Source organism: Suncus etruscus, chromosome 9, assembly GCF_024139225.1.
Source record: "Suncus etruscus isolate mSunEtr1 chromosome 9, mSunEtr1.pri.cur, whole genome shotgun sequence".
NCBI lineage: Eukaryota > Metazoa > Chordata > Mammalia > Eulipotyphla > Soricidae > Suncus > Suncus etruscus.
The window spans coordinates 41,763,327-41,781,587 of record NC_064856.1 but is presented as its reverse complement, the minus strand read 5'-3'; the positions used below and the strand labels follow the sequence as shown (position 1 = coordinate 41,781,587).

At 40.2% G+C, this 18,261-nt stretch overlaps 1 protein-coding gene across 1 annotated transcript in view; it reads right to left on the bottom strand.

The window, feature by feature from the left end:
- Positions 1-18,261, bottom strand: part of RAB30 (RAB30, member RAS oncogene family) — a 101,357-nt gene that overhangs the window by 23,536 nt on the left and 59,560 nt on the right. The window lies entirely within an intron of this gene.

Below are 18,261 nucleotides of genomic sequence, written 5' to 3'. Positions count from 1 at the left end.
GATGATAGATAGATAGATAGATAGATAGATAGATAGATAGATAGATAGATAGATAGATAGATAGATAGATTAGATAGATAGATTGGATAGATAGGTAGATGATAGATAGATATAGATAGGTAGATTAGATAGATAGATAGATTAGATAGATAGATAGATTAGATAGATAGATGATAGATAGATAGATAGATGATAGATAGATAGATAGATAGATAGATAGATAGATAGATAGATAGATAGATAGATAGATAGATAGATGATAGATAGATAAAGTAGGCCCGAGATAGATAGATAGATAGAGAGAGAGAGAGAGAGAGAGAGAGAGAGATAGATAGATAGATAGATAGATAGATAGATAGATAGATAGATAGATAGATAGATAAAGTAGGCCCGAGATATGCACAAATGTATTTTCATAAAGCAGGACATTTTGACATTTTCTTATTTGTATAGATCACATTTCATATTTACTCATTTCTTAGAAATTACTCAATAGATTTGGACTCCAAGAAATGTAGGGGTGGAGAGACTTAATCTAGGCAGCATCATTTTATCATTATTAAGTAAAGCAAATGTCAATTGATCTCGTTGATACTCTTTGGCCTTCTCTTTTTTTTTTTTTTGGTTTTTGGGCCACACCCGGCAGTGCTCAGGGGTTACTCCTGGCTGTCTGCTCAGAAATAGCTCCTGGCAGGCACGGGGGACCATATGGGACACCGGGATTCGAACCAAACACCTTTGGTCCTGGATCGGCTGCTTGCAAGGCAAACACCGCTGTGCTATCTCTCCGGGCCCCTCTTTGGCCTTCTCATGAGTAAGTGGCCTGTTCTGGGACCAGAGCTGGTTTCCACAGACAGGTGATGGCGATGCAGGAGGGCACTGAATGGCCCTCTATTCAATCAACTCCCTGGGACAGTTCACTTGTTTAGTCCCACAGCAATTGGGCACAGATGTTTGACAAAGAATCGTGGAAGACCCTGAAATCCTAATAACTTTGTTGGAGGGGTCGGGGAAGAAAGATGCTCTCCCCACTCATGAACCCGTCTCCGGAGTGGGGGAACTCTTGTCCATAAAACATGTATACTGAATTTATCTGAAAAAGACCTTTGCAGGCCCAACTTGCTATTTCTGTCTGGTGGCATAGCAGGCAAGTCTCCCTCTGTTGTCCACTTCTAATAATAAACAACACCACTCCAAAGGGCTCCAGGATTTTATCCCACTGCCCTCCTCATTGTGTTCTTTGAATCAAAATTGTATAATCTTTCCTCTGCAGAAGCTTTCCTGTGCCCATTCTGCTGCAGCACGGGAAAAGCCTTCTTATCAGCATCTTCAGTCTCCTCCTCCAGCCCCAGCACACAATGAGCAAGCCAGGCAGCCAGAGGTCAAGGCTGCAGTTCATACAAGGGAACCAAGCATCCCCACTCTCTGCTCTAGGAGCTCACCACCACCCCTCCCAGGACAGAGCTGACTCGGACCTCTGCTGCAAACTTCCTTCCAAGCTCAACTTCCCCCTCAACTGTTTCAATTCATTCTCTTCTCCCTAGCACCAGTAGAAGCAACTGCCTACCTGCTCTGAGACTCAAATGGATGAGAAGAAAATACAGGAATTTCTCCCAAGTTTGGACCACAAGAGAATGGGTTACTGGAGAGAATGGCAATTTATTGAGATGGATCCTAGAAAGATGCTCTACACATATCAATTTATATGATTCAGGTAGTCCTGTTGGGAGGATTTCTTAGGTACTACCACTATCAATTGATTACCCAGTATCAATTAATAACTATTAATTCTTAGCATATTTAGATCGCTTGAAGTCTTCTTAGTGCTTTCCTAGGTATTATTTGGTTTGTATACTGGTAACTTCCTATGAAGAAGACAGGACTTTCTCAACATATCCTCTGTAACAGAGAGAGAGAGAGACAGACAAAGACAGAGAGACACACAGAGAGAGGGGGAATAAGCTTGCCACAAACCCTCTGTGACCAAGACCTGCAAATTTTCATCAGAATGTTGCCTGAATTCCCAGCTTTATCCCTCAGAAATCACACCTTTGTTCCTAAGACATCAACCTTATCTTGCCAATACTCTTGTTAAGTCTTACCAACCAAAGAAACCTACAATTCTAACAGGTAATGTTGATGGTGGGGTACTTCTCAAAAGAAGCTCACTGTATTCATCAAAAGCCTCAACAATGTGCTCTCATTCTTTGGCCCAGAAAATCTAGGACTTTTCCTAAAAGAATGACTCTAAGATACAACAAAAATGAACTCACAAGAAAATACATCCCAGTATTACTTAGAATAAACTCCCAAATGGAGGAGGTGGGAAATATGCAAAGGTGAAGGGTGTTGACTGAAACTCAACCATGAGCAACTCCATTTTTTAGTTCTGAGAGTCAATCCCAGCAGGGCTTGGATGATCCTCTGCAATGTTAGGGATCTGGAACCTGAGGCTCCACATTCAAAGCATGTTCTCAGCTTGTTGAACTATATCTCTGGCCTTTTTAATTTTGTTTTAAAAATGTGTCTCTATTGCATGTAAAATATTAAATATAAGCAGAAAAGAAAGCACATGATTAAAAAATAAAGAACTTTTTCTTAATACAACATTCAAAAATAATAATACTTTTTAAATTGCTCTTGTTAACACACTACATTTTATAGCTGCATTCTTGACAAATGCAGTTTTGTCCCTTTGTTTTGTTTTATGGACCATGATCAACTCTATCTCATTTGCTTACATAGTTTTCATAACTGACATTTCTCGTGGCTGCCCTGTATTCTATGGCATTAGTGTTCTATACTGAATTATTCCTCGTTAGGCTTTTGGACTCCCAGTTATTTTAGAAAAAGTGTAAGTCTTTTGGTTCATTTAATATTGAATTTTTTAGATATTTCCTTAAAGTGATTTCCCAGCAATGAACTCCTGCAAGAAATGCTTGATAGTTGTGATGATAGAAGGACCAGCATAGGGAAAAACACTCTTGAAGATCTGAAGATTTTGCTGACATTCAGCAAAAGTGATACTTGCAGAATATTTGAGGCCAAATTTGTTATTCCTGTAAAGTGACCTCATTTACTTTACATTTTTTATTGAGACCATTGTGAATTACAAGTCCTTCATAGATGGATTTCAAGCATAGTGACAGTGAATTAGGGTCATTCCCACCACCAGTGTTGACCTCCCTCCACTAAAGTTCCCAGCATGCATCCTATACCTCCATCCTTAGCCCCCTGGTCTGCCAGTATCAGGTCCATTTTAAGTTTAAATTGTTATAGTTTGGGTCTCTTGATTCTATTGTCATTGACTTTGGTTTGAGTATTTAGTTCTGACCTTTTTTTCCCTCCACCAATGCACCTAAGACCACTTGGCCCCTGTACCCCATCCTCCATCTCTCCCTTCTTCCCTCCCTCCCTCACTCCCCCTTTCTCTTTCCCTCTCTCTCTCCCTCTCTCTAAATTTGAAGATGACCACAGAAATATGAGGTAAAACAAAGTAATTCATGTCCCAAGGTTCTATGAAAAAGGCGGGAGCCCCTATATAGAATATACAAATAGATTTTTTTTTGTTTTTTTTGTTTTTTAGGTCACACCCGGCAGCGCTCAGGGGTTACTCCTGGCTCAATGCTCAAAAATCGCTCCTGGCAAGCTCGAAGGGCCATATGGGATGCTGGGATTTGAACCACCGTCCTTCTGCATACAAGGCAAAGACCCTACCTCCATGCTATCTCTCCGACCCTACAAATAAAATATTTAAAAAAGGGAGAGGGGCAGGTTGGTTTGGTTTGGTTTGGTTTTTTGCATAGGTACAGCAAAAGTTGGGGGAAATTCAAAAGGAAATATCCTTGACCTTAAAAAAACACACAGGATGTCTCTACCCATGAAGCATCCTATCAGAAAACCAACTACAGGCTCTGGGCATACTAATTGTCCAGCCTTGAGTTCTTTCTTCATGGACCCAGAAAAAGTTGTGTTCCATTGTAATTGTCACAGTCATGCTTCTGTTATTAAAGACCTTGGTTTTTGCACAGATCGTATGTCACAACTGGGGTGTCATGGAGCTTCTTGATGAGGGAAACCTGCCCTGAAAGTAAGTTATTGCTGTTTCCTACTTTTCAGAGTGTCATATGAACTCACCCTGGAGCAAGTCAGTGTTAGGGTAGCATTAGGGCCTCCCCAGGAGAAAGTCTGATTTCCGGTGCTGATGCAGAAAATTGTGCCCATACCAAGGATGGGATCCATGGACAGTCAATATTTGATCAGCTCAGGCCTAAGTCGAGTCACTATGACAAATGTTTTCAGGGTGAAGGGCATACCCTGTACTATAAAATTTATGAGTTCCTATCCCTATTAGATAAGAAATTCTTTCCATACATAAGAAAGAATTTTAATGTACCTATGCAAAAAGGAACAGTGAGTGGCACCATTTCTATAAGTGGGATGAAGCTTTAGTCTTTCCAAACAAAAAGGGACCCTCAACACAAATGAGTATTTCTTCCCTGCATTTCTGCCAGGCTATTCATCTCTGCAGGGCAAGGTAGAGGACCAGCTGCAGTATTCAGGATATGCTAGCTCCCAGAAAACCTCATTCAGAGACTATTTCAAGGCAAAACACAAATCTGCATTTGCTGTCTCTGATGCTCTTGTAAACTGACCACTGGACAACATATAATGCAAGTTCAATGCAAACTTCCCAAAGAACTGGTCTGACTGTGTTTTTTCATACTTATACCATTACTGGAGAAGATACAATACCTTTATCAGTGTAGTGGACAAATCTTGGGGCCAAACTGCCTGAATCTAAATCCTACCATTGCCCCGCAGGAGATGAATATGTTTGGGCAAGTTCCCTGGTCTCTTATATTTCTTTATAGGTAATCAGGAATAATTATGACATTATGAACTTAACAACAGTATACAGATAAGAGGAATTACTGTTATAAGCATAAAGAGAGCCTGGCTCACTTAACATATATATGCATATAAATCAATTAGAGTCTGCTACTATTACTGTCATTGATACAAACACTTCAAATTCCTTTACAGGACATGAAAAGGTAATCCCTCCTCTGTACTCCACTGTGGTCTTTGAAGACTCTATTTGATGGAGACACTGAGTTACACTCATTGATCTAGTTACTCTGCATCCCTCATCAGACCTTAATCCCAGGAATTTCCTATATGTGTTTACATTGCCTAGCATTCAGTCCACCCTAAGCTTAAAAACAAGTGTTAAGAACGCATAAAAATGATGGGGGCGGAGAGATAGCACAGCGGCGTTTGCCTTGCAAGCAGCTGATCCAGGACCAAAGGTAGTTGGTTCAAATCCCGGTGTCCCATATGGTCCCCTGTACCTGCCAGGAGCTATTTCTGAGCAGACAGCCAGGAGTAACCCCTGAGCAATGCCGGGTGTGGCCAAAAAAAACCAAACCAAAACAAAACAAAACAAAAAAAATGATGGGGGAAAGAGGAACTATACATCTTTTAGAGCACCTAAAAAATCCCCAAAACATTTTATTAAAGAGACTTTGGGGCTGATTGTAAATAGACAAGACACTTGCTTCATATGTGGCCAACCTGGATTTGATTCTTCATATCTTATATGGTCTAAACTCCACAGAGTGATCCCTGAGCAAATAGACAGGAGTAAGCCCTGAGCACCATCAGTCGCAACCCCAAAACAAACAAAAATAATAAGTTTCTGTTTGTTCATTGATATTCTACTCATAGAACTATTTTTGTTTTGTTTTAGGGTCACATCCACTGCATTAAGGGCTAAGTCCTAAATTTGCACTCAAGGATCACTCTGGGTGGGCACAGGGGACCATATGAGATATTAGCAATAGAACCCAGGCGAGCTGTGTACAAGAAAAACATCCTACCTGCTATACTATTGCTCTGGCCCCTAGAGCCATTCATTTCACATTCATTATCATATTAGATCATTCAGGTCCTCAACAAGTTTGACACGTAAGAAAAAAAAAGATAAAAAAAGAACAAATTTGACACATAAATATTAGCCTCCCATTTTACAGTTGACAAAAACAAAATCAGTCTCTGCATTTTTAACAAACAACTTTGTACAGATCAATGAATTGGAATAGGCTACAGCTACTAACAAACTATCCCATTTATATAAACTTACATTCTAGGAAGGCATAAAATAAACCAATTAGTAAATGGAGAAATGAGCACATACCCAACTGAATAACAAAAAATATCAGAATGGTATGTGATAAGAAAAAATTAAAAAAAAAAGAGTAAGATACTGGGGCTGGAGTGGTGGCACAGTAATAGGGTGTTTGCCTTGCATGCCCTGACCTAGGACAGACCATGGTTCGATCCCCCAGCATCCCATATGGTCCCCCAAGCCAGGAGCGATTTCTGAGCACATAGCCAGGAGTAACCCCTATGCGTCACTGGGTGTGCCCCCCAAAAAACAAAACAAAACAAAAAAATGAGAAAGATACTGCAAGTTACTCGACAGCTGTTTTAGAGAAGGCCTTTCTGAGGTAACAATTTAAAAGAAAATCCAGGTAGAAGGGTGATAACCTTGCACATGGCTTTCCTGGGTTTGATGCTCAGACCCTATAGTGTCCCTCAAGCCTGAGCACAGATTCAAGAATAAGACCTGAGCACAGCCAGTTGTTGCCCAAACATCAGAAAGAAAAAAGAACAAGAGCCAAGTACATGAAGATAGGAAAAAGCATTTAAGGCTGAAGTACAAAGACTGCAAAATACTTAAAGTTATCATGAGTTTAAAGAACCAGAAACAGAGAGTAAGGCTGGTACATGGTCTTAGCAAAATGGCTAAGAATTTAAGTCAGATCATGGAGTGCTTGGTAAGGCAGGTCAAAGTTTGAATTTCATTCTAAGTGTAATGGAATGCAATATGGAGAAAATTAAGGAATGTGCTACCAAAAAAAAAAAAAAGAACAATTTAAAATATTTTTTCTGGCTCCTTTAATGCAGGATATGCTATAGATACCAAGTTGAAGCAAAGAGATAAGTTAGGAGCTTACAACAAATAGTCTAAGTAGGAAATTATGTGACTAGGATTAGAGTGCTGGTTCTAGAGATAGAGAGAAAGAGACAAACTTGGGAACATTCTTGAAAACAGAGAAGATAGGACTCCCTTAATGACTGACTGAATAATGACAGACATCAAAAGTGAAGCCCATGTATTTTGACTTGAGCACTAAGCTAGACAGTGGCATTATTTTGTGAGCTGGAGAAGATGAAGAGAAGAGCAAGTTTGGGGTGGAGATAAAAATGAAAAGTTCCTCTTGTACCACACTTCAGAACAATCAATTCCTCCTGCTTTTTGTTAGTTTTTGTTTGTTTTGGGGTCATACCAAGCAGCACTCTGGGGCTACTCCTGGCTCTACACTTAGAAATCGCTCCTGGCAGGCTCGGGGACCACATGGGATGCTGGGATTCAAACCACTGTCCTTCTGCATCTAAGGCAAACGCTCAGCCACTGTACTATCTCTCTGGCCCCTCCTCCTGCTCTTTTAACTCTCACATTTCTGCTTTTTTTTTTTTCAATCCCTCACTCCACCTGCCTTTCCTTTTTTCCTGGAAGCTTCCTAGTTTGTAATCTTCTACATATCCCCTTCAGATATAGGCCAGATTCTCCCCATTTAATTATCCTTATAATGTCCTCACCTCACTGTAACCCCACTCTTTATGATTACTTGTTTACATTATTATTTACTTCATAAAAACCCTAATTGAGCTAAAGACAGTTTTATCCATTTATGTAACCCTAGTACATATATGTGTCTGGGCACCTATAGATACTTCTACCTTATCTTTATGATATTTCATTTCTTTATCTATGAAATGGGAAGGAAAAATGATTATTAAAGTGTCCAGGACTTAGCAGGACTAAGGAGATTGTACAGGGACTGAGGCACTTGTCTTGTACATGGCTGATACTGGTTCAATTCCTAGAGCACATATGTCTACCTCACCCCCAGCACCATCAAGAGTGAACTCTGAGCATAGAGCCAGAAGAGGCTTTGAATACCACTAGCTGTGGGCCCTAAAAATCAAATTTTAAATCAAAATTTACTGCAGAGTTTTCTAGCATATCTAGCTGATCTTCAATACACAACTGAGCTTCAGAACATTTAATTCACCACCCTAACATCTCCTATTTCACTTTCCTAGCACATCCTTCAACATCAGGCTCCTACTCTGACCCCATGTCTTTACACTGGGCCTTCCCTTGATCCAGTCTTTAAACATTGTGGGTCGTAAGCTTCACATCTATCTTGAGTTTCCACCCTTGCCAGTGACCTCTATGCTCCAGAATAACTCTGCTGAGGTCTCAGTGCAGCACTGCAAACACAAACACTCATCAAGCACCTGTGCCCTATAGCACCATGTTCAAATAATATCCCTGATGCAGTAGAAGTGATACAACATACAGAAGGAGTTTAGGACCTACTAGGGAATGAAGAGGTGGAAAGTCAGACAAATGAAGGCATGACAGTTCAAGGTTAGATATCTCTGGTGGAAGAGAAGAAAGTCCTGGAGAAACTGGCATCTGAACTTTTCCAAGGACAAGTTTATGAATGAAGCTGTTTGTAGAGTTGTGAGTATTCTACAAAGAACACTTGAGCCTCCTGGTACTCAAAAAGGAAGAATAGCAAATTTAAGAAATGCTACACTATATTCTCTCTTAAAACATCCATAGCAGCAAGTGGTGCTCCTAGCAAGGCTCTGAGGAACCTTGAATTAAAAACCCTATTTAGGACTGGAGAAATAATACATCAGGGAAAGAGCTTACTTTGCCTGCAGGTGATACCAGTTTGATTCCTGGTACCACATATGGTCCCACAAGGAGTACAAGTGCCCCCAGGAGTCCACTGCAAAGTGTGCCCCCCAATAAATAATCCTATTTTACTATTCTAATCCACACCCCAAATCTGGCTGAATATTTGATCTCCACTTCTTTCCCTCTGAAATATGTGTGCAGCATTTTGGGAAATACACGGCATTTGCCTGGCAAGCAGCCGATCCATGACCAAAAGTCGTTGGTTCGAATCCCGGTGTCCCATATGGTCCCCCATGCCTGCCAGGAGCTATTTCTGAGCAGACAGCCAGGAGTAACCCCTGAGCAATGCCGGGTGTGGCCCAAAAACCAAAAAAAAAAAAAAAAAAAAAAAAAGAAAGAAAAAGAAAGAAAGAAAGAAAATAAGAAACCAGGATTAAGTGTTACTCATTCCAAGTTACATATCTACAAATTAAAGGAACTGCTCATAGACGACAACATTGGATTTTTTTTCCCTGCATGACTACAATTCTATTAATGGTATTTTAATGGATGTCCTATTCCAACTCCTCACCCACCACCAGAGTGCCCACTTCCCTCCACCAAGGTCCCAGGGAACTCTTTCACCCACACCCCCTTCCTTCTTCCAGGTACGTTCAGTCTATAGGACAGTACTAGTTCTTACATTTTTTTCAGCATAAGCATTTTTTGTAGTCTTTTATTTCATCAAAAGTGGAAAAGCCATGGGAGACACTGCAGAATTAGGAAGTAAAAGCCCCAGAACACAGTCTCTCTTTTTGTCAAAGGCAGAGTCTAGAGTACCTGCCTTCCCATCATATAAGGAGTTGCCACCTCCTCTTCTTCAGTAAGATGTTGACTCATACAGTCACCATTACTCCTCCTCCAAACTAATGACTAGGGAAATAAAATTTCTGACTTGAAAGCAAAGTGAACAGCTTGGTATAACAGCAAGACAACAAGGCATTTCTATTTCTTAAAAGTTACCAAACAAGGGAGCCTATTATAGATGAGAAAGAGCTACTTCACACTGGTCTGAAGCCACTCCAGAAGTATAGGTTTTAGTGGCCATGTCTGTTAATTAACAAGTGTTAATTGGATTTAAGGTACTATGCTTAGGACACAAAGAAATATTCGATGCAGTCATGCTCACAGTCCTATTTCACAGGCGAAATAAGTAAACTACATCTTAGCAAACAAAGGGCAGACAGTTTTGCTGTAAGCTGGTGAGCACAGGGTCTGAGAAATAGTACAGGGGTTAAGGTGCTTGTCTTGTACAAGGCTGACACTAGTTTGACAACTTATGCCATATATGGTCCCCTGAGCACCTCTTGTTGTGATCCCTGAGAACAGAAACAGGAACAAATGCTCAAAAGACAGACCAAAAGAGAGAAGAAAAGAAGGAAAGGAGGGTGGGAGCGAGGGAGGGAGGGAGGGAGGGAAGAAGAGGTAAGCACAAAATTCTAGCCACACACACAAATAGGGATTAATTTAGTTTTATAGACGTATATGGTTGGAATAGAAGGTATTTAAATCAGGAGATTCCCTTCATTCTCAGAAGACAGAAAAAGATGTTTTCTGGGCAAAATAAAGGAATTCAAATATAAACATATTAAATGGACTCTGGGGTTAGCAGAACAATGTGGGGAGCAAATATTCTTCCAAAGGTAATGACCAGATATTGTCATTAAATTCATTTGCTCTTGAAATCACTTCTAAAAACCAGTGTTTTTTTTTCTTTAAAATACACACACACAGGGCCAGAGAGATAGCACAGTGGTAGGGCGTTTGCCTTGTAAGCAGCTGACTGGACCTATGTGGGTTCTAATCCCGGCATCCCATATGGTCCCCCATATGCCTGGCAGGAGTGATTTCTGAGCACAGAGCCAAAAAGTAACCCCTGAGCAGTGCCAGGTGTGACCCCCTCCAAAAATACACACACACACACACACACACACACACACACACACACACACACACACACACTCACACACACACACACAAAACACAAAAGTATGGGGGAAAGAAGACAAAAAGATGGTTTCCAATTTGGGAAGTAGATAAACAAAACTGACATGGCAAATTCCAGAAATCTGAACCCTGACCAAGTGAGAACTCAACTGGTTTAAACCAGATATCTGGCACTACATATAGGATTACCAGGAGTGATTTCTGAGTATAGCCAGGTGTGACACCAAAACCAACCAAAGCAAAATAAAACCCACTTAAGATTGGTGTGACGGCATTTGTCTTGCATACAGCCTACCCAGGTTCAATCTCTGGCATTCCATATGGTCCTCTGGGAGTAAAACCTGGTTCTCCCCCAGGAGTAATTATTGAGCACAGAGCTAGGAGTAAGCCCTGAACACCACTAGTATGCCCTGCCAAAAAAACAAAACCTGGTGAAATTGTTCTCATGTGTGAGCCAAGTGTTCAGAGATTCTGTTTTGATCCCTGAACAATTAAACAAGCAGCATCTAAGGTGCCCCCCCACACTGACCCAGCCAGGACCCTCTGAGACATCCCAAATGGTCCCCTGAGCATTGTCAAAACTGATCCAAACAAAGAGCCAGAAGTGGGCCCTGAGCATTGCCAAAAATCAAAAAATAATAATAATAAATAAATAAATAAAATAAACTCCTACAGAATTCTTACATAGCCCAAAACCAACAGCTTCCCACAATTAGGAAAAAACAAGACTATGAGGTGTTGAGATAAAGGTGACATTGAAATACGCTTGAAAAGAAATTGAGTCCTAGATTCCTCTACAGAGCTCAGGAGACACTTCTCTCTAGAGAGCAGAAAGCAGAAACATCTAGTCTGTTTTAGTCATCTTAGGAAAAAGTTGAGAAATCAAAAAAAAGAAAATGCCCACAAATTGATCAGTGGTGAGCCTGAATCACCTAGAACATGATCCTACTTTTGTAACAGTAAAGGCAAATTTCTCACATTGTCGTGTTTCTATCTATGATCACTCATTTCCCTTCCACTGAAATACATTAGACATACACTTTAGTTTTAAGGATTGTTTGAACCTTCTTTCTACGAATTCACTAGGTGATTCTTTAGAAGTATGTTTCAATTTCCTCTTACAATTTCTAATAGTTTACAATTAACCTTTATATACAATAAGACTGTCTCTGCCCTGGCAGTAACTAGCCCAATGCTGATCTTCGGTAAGAGGAAACAACCACAGCAAAGGCACCATGGCTCCTGAAGGTGGAGTGCCATAACCGGATCCTTCAGGCTATGAGAACCCTGGCTTGGAGATGTTCACTCTGCAAAGCAGGGTGGAAGGCCCTTTCTGGAGCATGCATCCAAGGTAAAGATGTGGCCACAAGAATCCCACAGGAGGTCCTCATACCATGTGGCCCAGAGCCCCTCATTTAGTTCCATGGCAGCCCTTCCTTCCTTTCTGACAGTATATTATGACATTTTTCACAGTCTCATTTACCCTTTCTGCAGGTATGACTCAATGGTGGTCAGTATATTCAGTATGTCACCACTGGGATAGTAGGATTATGTTAAAATGTAACATTAAGTATTATTCAGACATATATTACATTTCCAATTAAGTCTCAGAAAGTGTTCAGTTCAGAGTTGTTTAGCATATTCAGTTATGTGATTTTGATCTCAGACACTTTCAGAACACCCCCAAAGAACACCCAGTACCCATTAGCAGTCTGGCCACATTTACCTTATTCTCTAGCCCTAGGCAGCTACTAATCTATCTTCTGTCTCAATAGATTTGTCTATTCTGGACATTTCATGTAAATTAAATTTTATGCTAAGGAGTCTTTTGTAAGTAATTTCTTTCACTATAAAATCAAGATCTGGACAGCTGGTTTTTTTTTTTAATCCATTATCTCCCATCCCTTGACAAAGCTCAGATCTCACAGTGACATCTTGAGAATGCCTCAAATACAAACAAGAGACCACAACAAACACAAAAAGCAACATGAAGGAAACAGATACTATACAGAAGAAAAACACCATGAATTCTTTAAGATGACTGCAGAAAGACAGCACAGAGGTTAAGGCCTTGTATATGGCTAATCCAGGTTTGAACTCTGGCCTGCATAAGATTCCCTGAACCCTACCAAGAGTGAGCCCAGAACCAGAATGCCCTGAGAATTGCTTGGTGTGCCACCATACCACCAAAAATTCTTAGGAAAACAAAAAAAAGAAAGAAAGATAAAGTTATGTTTAAAATAAAATACAAAACTCCAGTGGAGGCCAGCTCTTGCCAGGTATGGGGTTTGAGGAGGTTCCAGGCCATAGGTCTTCTCCCTAGCTTGGGGGGTACTGGGAGGCTTGGCAGGTCTCTAGCCATCCCCCTCTATCTCCCCTGGACTCCAGGCCTTCCCTGGGTGCCAGCTGAGGTGGCCAGAAGTGGGTGCCAGGTGGACTCTGTAGGGGTCCTCAGGCTCCACCCCTAAAAAAAAAAAAAGAAAAAGTATGAAAGAAAAACACTTGAGAGGGGCCAGAGAGATAGCACAGTATAGATAGTATAGATAGTAGGGCATTTGCCTTGCACACAGCCAACCAGGACAGATGGTGGTTTGAATCCTGGCATCCCATATGGTCCCTAGAGCCAAACAGTAGTGATTTCTGAGTGCAAAGCCAGGAATGACCCCTGAGTGCTGTTGGTGTGACTCTCTCCCCCCAAAAAAAAACCACTTGAGAGAATAAAATAGACAACTTAGTAGGGGCTGGAGAGATAGCATGGAGGTAAGGCATTTGCATTGCATGCAGAAGGATGGTGGTTCGAATCCCAGCATCCCACATGGTTCCCTGAGCCTGCCAGGAGCAATTTCTGAGTGTAGAGCCATAAGTAACCCCTAAGCACTGCTGGGAGTGAGCCAAAAACCAAAAAAAAAAAAAAAATAGACAACTTAATAACAAAAATTGTTAAACTTAGTAAATTAATAAGGATTAAGTGATAAACTGAAGAAATCCCCTGAAAAATAAAATCAGAAGAAAACAGAGAAGTTACAATATTTCAAAGAACCATCACACAGGGCCCAGTGTATGAATAAAAGAAATTTCCAAGAAAGACCATAAATAAGAAAATTTGTTTAATTATAACAATTATGCTTGATAAAAAATCTGAATTAACTGAGGGATTTGTTGCCAGTTTGAAAAAGCTCAAGATTTTTACTTAACACATTCTGAAATTTCTCTGAAATGTCAGAAAGCTGCAGGCAAAAATAAGTCTACAGACCATTAGAGATGAGAAATCAAACAAGCAAGGGATAAAGAGACATGCCATATTTTTTGTACCATAAGACACACTCTCTGTCACCAAAACATGCGGGAAATATCTGTGTGTCTTATGGAGGAAATGCTGCCAGGAGCTGATGCCTGAGTGCAGGGGAGGAATGCATATACTAACCACTTGACATCACAGTATTACTCCCTCTTTATTGCACAGATATACCACATAGTATGAGCAATCAGGTTAAAGCACTTTCACCATTACATATAGTTTAAGACTATTTGATTGCTGCTGCGACTTTTTTTTTTACTTTTATTTTTTATATTAACAAAACAATATATTAAAAAATGTTTTATGGGGCCAGAGCAATAACATAATGGTAGGGCATTTGCCTTGCATGTGGCCGACCCAAAACAAACCAGGCTCGATCCCTGGCACCCCATATGGTCCCCCAAAGCCAGAGACAATTTCTGAACACATAGCCAGGAGTAACCCCCTGGAGTAGCCAGGAGTAACACACCAGGTGTGTTCCAAAAAACAAAAAAGAAAACAAAAACATTTTTTTTATTTTCTGATTAAAAAAAAAGTTAAGTAAATGTGTTTTGTTGTGTTTTGTTGTGGGCCAGCATATTGTAAATATACTTCAGCCTTGGAGGCTGGTTATTCCCAGCTGCCATCTCCTGATGGCATCTCGCGTTGCACCATTTGCTTTGGAATATTTTTGTTTGTTTGTTTTCCTCATCTAAAAACTATGTGTTTCGGGGCCGGAGAGATAGCATGGAGGTAGGGCGTTTGCCTCTCATGCAGGAGGTCATCGGTTCGAATCCCGGCGTCCCATATATGGTCCTCCCGTGCCTGCCAGGAGCAATTTCTGAGCCTGGAGCCAGGAATAACCCCTGAGCACTGCCGGGTGTGACCCAAAAACCACAAAAAAAAAAAAAAAAAAAAAACCTATGTGTTTCTTATGGTCAGGTGCATCTTATAAAATGAAAAATACGGTAGATATAAGCTTCAGAAAACAGAATGTTTCCAATAACTCAACAATATCCAAACAAAAACAAAATAGAAAAAATAATGAAGCAATGGCTTCACACTGTTGAAGGACATTTGGAAAGAGAGCAGAGGACTTATCACAAGCCCACACTGAACCCATTTAGATCCCCAGTACCACCTATGTACTTCCCAAGAGTTATCTCTGAACAGAGAGCCAAGAATTAGATCCTAGGATGAGCCAGAAATCAAATTCACAGTATGTACCCCCTTCAAAGAAAATACAAATAAAAATTCTAAAGAAAAGTTACTGCCAATTCAAAATGCAATAATCAAACTATAGATCATGGATCCTCAAACTATGGCCCATGGACCACATGCAGCCAGCTGGGGGCATTTATCCAGCGGCTGTTAGCTGCTGTTGCTGCTGACTGTCTGGCTTAGCAGCAGATTCATCCCAAGCTTGCAGTGCATATGTATGGAACGTACACTGCACTCTCTTGACTTCCCTCCTTCTCTCTGTCTCTTGACTCCTCTTCCTAACTTTATTTGTTCTTCATTTTAAATATTGCATTTGTTCCTGTCTTATTTTTATACTTCAAAATATGATATGTGCAGTGTACATAGGAATTTGTTTGTAATTTTTTAACTATAATCTGGCCCTCCAATGGTCTGTGGGACTGTGAATTGGTCCCCTTTTTAAAAATTTTGAAGACCCCAGCATAGATCATGCATGGAGCTGAATACAGGTATTTTCAGATACTAAGTATTTCAGATATTCACATTTATCTACCTTTTCTTAAGAAGTTCCTGGAGTGTCCTTTACATAACAGAATCTGAGAAAAGACAGGCAAGAGAAGACACCAAGATAAATAAAGAAGCCAATAAGAGCGAAAGAGTATAACTCAAGGACGACATAGTGAAGACAGTCATCAGCAACAATCCCACTGCCAGGAACTCTCTTTGGTGCTATTGTTCTCAATGTTTTTAAAAAGACAATGATAAGACAGCAGTAGGGTATTTGTCCTACATGCAGCAGACCCAGTATGGACCTGAGTTCAATGCCCGCCATCCCATATGTTCCCCCGAGCCTGCCACAAGCGATTTCTGAGCACAGAGCCAGGAGTAATCCCTGAGCACTGCCAGGTGTGGCCCAAAAACGAAAACAAACCAAAAAAGACAGTAATAAAATCTTGGACTCAAACATACTCAGAAGTAGACTTTTGATACCCATCATCCAGTTTCAACAACTATAAACATTTTGACTTGTTAAGTTGATTTTTTTGCCATTTTTCTGCTTAGATATTCTAAAAGAAATTCCAAAGCATATCATATAATCTTCAGAATTCATCTCTATATTACTCCCCTTTTAAACATCATAATATTATTTTTACATATATAAAATTGAATTATAATATTTTAATATCCATCATCCAGAGCATACTGAAATTTCTTTTCCTATTTTCCCCCTCTTTTTGCATTTTTATGGAGGTCCTATAATTTACAGTTCCATCAATGGTAGTTTCATGTATATATCATTCAATACTGAACCAATACCAGAGTGTCTACTTCTATTCCAAGCACCCTATTACTCCTAGGTAAGTTTAGTTCTGTAGACCAATTCTAAAATCCTGGTACAAAAAAAACAAAACAAAACAAAACCCGGAGAGATAGCACAGTGGCATTTGCCTTGCAAGCAGCCAATCCAGGACCAAAGGTGGTTGGTTCGAATCCCGGTGTCCCATATGGTCCCTTGTGCCTGCCAGGAGCTATTTCTGAGCAGACAGCCAGGAGTAACCCCTGAGCACTGCCGGGTGTGGCCCAAAAACCAAAAAAAAAAAAAAAAAAAAAAAAAAAAAAGGAAATAACCATCCCTGTCCCTTTATATAACCTTTTAAACTTTTATAGATGTTATCTACATCTTTGAGTTCCATCTTATTTATTTATTTATTTATTTATTTTTGTTTTTGGGCCACACTCAGTGACACTCAGGGGTTACTCCTAGCTATGCACTCAGGAATCACTCCTGGCTCAGGGGATCATATGAGATGCCATGGGCTCTAACCACGGTCCATCCTAGGTTAGTGCATACAAGGTAGACACCCTACCGCTTGAGCCACTGCTCCAGCCTAAGTTCCAACTTGTCTTTTAAAGAAGTTCCTTTAATGCTTCTTGCAAAATTTATTTCAAGACTATTAATTCATTATGCTACTGCTTGTTCATAAAGCTTTGTTTATCTTTCCTTTAAATATGTATTATTTCTAACTAAATAGTGCATTCATGGTGAGGTGTTCATTTCATTGTTTTAAAAATTGTATACCACCATTTTTTTTCTAGCCTATAATTCCCATTTGAGAGATCCACTATAATTCTTTTTGTTTGTTTGTTTTTTATTTTTAACATATTTTTTATTTAAGTAACATGATCATAGTTGGGTTACAGCCATAACCAAAACACCCCCCCTTCACCAGTGTAACATTCTCCCCTCCCCCCTTCCCATCCCCTGCCTGTATTCGAGACAGGCATTCTACTACAGTTATTTGTTTTTAAGTTCAGTAAGTTGTATTTTTTTTCCTTAAAGGATAAGTGTAAAAAAATACAATAAAGGTGTGATAGTGGCAATCACCTTTGTTTGCATAGGTCCAGAAAAATGGGGAAAATGGAAAAAAATCCTTGACCTGATTACAAAAAGGCCTCACCACAGAAGTTTATTGGCATAAGAACGACTCTGGGTTCCAGGCATACCAGTCTGTCCAACTCGAGTCATTCTCCGCGGTCCCGGTGAAACTTTTTCACACTTTAGCTGTTGTTGGTATCAGATTCTTATATTTAAAGACTCTGGATTCTGTGCATTTCTATCATCGATGTCAGGCTGATGTGGAGCATCCTCTAGTTTCAGCATACCATTCAATGCGAAGCAATCTGCCCTGCATGCAGACTGTTGCTGAGTCTTCTGGGTGTTGGGAGCACTCTTTGGAGTAAGTCAATGCCAAAGCAGTGGTAGGTCTTCCCTGGTAGAGACTTGGATCCTGGTAATGTTATAGACAATTGGAGATCCACTATAATTCTTATTGGAGTTCCTTTGTATGTAAATTCCTTCTTTGATCTTCCTGCCCTCAATATCCTATCTCTGAAGAGAATAGCAAAATTTCTCTAATCTCTTTTTTTGTTTTGTTTTGTTTTGTTTTGGGGGTCACACCTGGCTGCACCCAGGGGTTACTCCTGGCTCTGTGCAGAAATTGCCCCTGGCAGA